The sequence below is a fragment of the Rhinopithecus bieti genome, unplaced genomic scaffold (assembly GCF_001698545.2).
Source record: "Rhinopithecus bieti isolate Rb0 unplaced genomic scaffold, ASM169854v2 scaffold_24024, whole genome shotgun sequence".
Classification (NCBI taxonomy): domain Eukaryota; kingdom Metazoa; phylum Chordata; class Mammalia; order Primates; family Cercopithecidae; genus Rhinopithecus; species Rhinopithecus bieti.
Window position 1 is genome coordinate 1 of NW_016851645.1, and position 1,157 is coordinate 1,157.

The 1,157-nt window shown below is 70.0% G+C and overlaps 1 long non-coding RNA gene across 1 annotated transcript; it reads right to left on the minus strand.

The window, feature by feature from the left end:
• Positions 1–7: 7 nt before the first annotated feature.
• LOC108525234 (uncharacterized) lies at positions 8–784 on the minus strand. Its single transcript, XR_001884235.1, has 3 exons — positions 719–784; positions 262–505; positions 8–145 (listed from the first exon to the last, which is right to left on the minus strand). It is a non-coding gene; the product is annotated as an uncharacterized LOC108525234 (long non-coding RNA).
• Between the last annotated feature and the right edge of the window lie 373 nt (positions 785–1,157).

Sequence of the window (1,157 nt, forward strand, 5' to 3'; positions counted from 1 at the left end):
CCCCAGACGCAAGCTGCAAAGAGCTCCGGTGGCACACCCTGCACGCATCTGTCCGAGACGGTTTTCAGGGCAGCGGCTGTTCTAACCCACCCTGGGGATCCGGCCCCAGCGTCTGTTCAGGTCTCGTCTCTCCCCAAAGATGCTGCTGCAAAGGAACGAACGTGCAGTCAGGCGAGGGGAAGTCAAGCGCCCCGGCAGCGGCGGCCGTCTACAGCGCAGCATCAGCTGTCTGGGGTCAGCGGCCTAGATCGAGCTACTTACCTCCCGTGGGGCAGCCTGGGAGCTGGGTGGGGAGTGAGATGGGCGCCCAGTGCCAGCTTTTCAGTCACTGGGCGGTGCTGGGGAGGCTGCCTGTTGGGGCTTCAGGGTCTCCATCTGTGAAACAGGAGCCAGCGGCGCTTGAAAGGGCGCGGGTTCCCGGCGACGCCGCCAGGCGTCAGCCCCGGGACCGGAAGGGGCCCCAGGACCGCCTTTCTGCTCCGAGCATCCAGCTCCCGGGAGGCCCCTGGACCCAAACAAAACGATGTCAGGAGAAAACGAACAGGGAAGCATCGCAACCCACTCCCGAACGCCCTCCCAGCTGCGCAGCGTCAGGGACCTCCCCTCCTGGGATACCCGCGCTAGGTCAGCCTCAGCGTCCCGAGCCCCATCGCGCGTCCCCGCCGCCTGCGCGCACCCTGGGGCCCCAGTCGCATGGCCCGCTGCCCCATCCCCGTACCCTGGACCCCACGCGCTCTGGGTCGCCCCATCCTCCAGTCCCCTATCGTCCGCCCGCATCCCCGGGTCCCCACGTCGCTCGCCCCAGTCACCGCGCGTCGTGAGCCTCGGAGACGCGGGCAGCGGGGCGAGGCGCTGCAGGGCTCCCAGGGCGGGGCCTAGGGCCGCGGGGCCGTGTCTCCATGGCAGCGCCGCAGGCCTGGCGAGCCGAGCGCAGAGGCTGGGCAGGCGGGTGCGACGAGCCCGAGCCATCGATCGCTCCGGGAGGCCTGGCCGGGCCCGCCCCGAGTAGGAACTGGAAGAGGAGGAGGTGGGGCTGGTGGAGGAGGGGCTGGAGGAGGGGCTGGAGGAGAAGGGGCTGGAGGAGGAGGGGCTGGAGGAGGGGCTGGAGGAGAAGGGGCTGGAGGAGGAAGGGCTGGAAGAGGAGGGGCTGGAGGAGG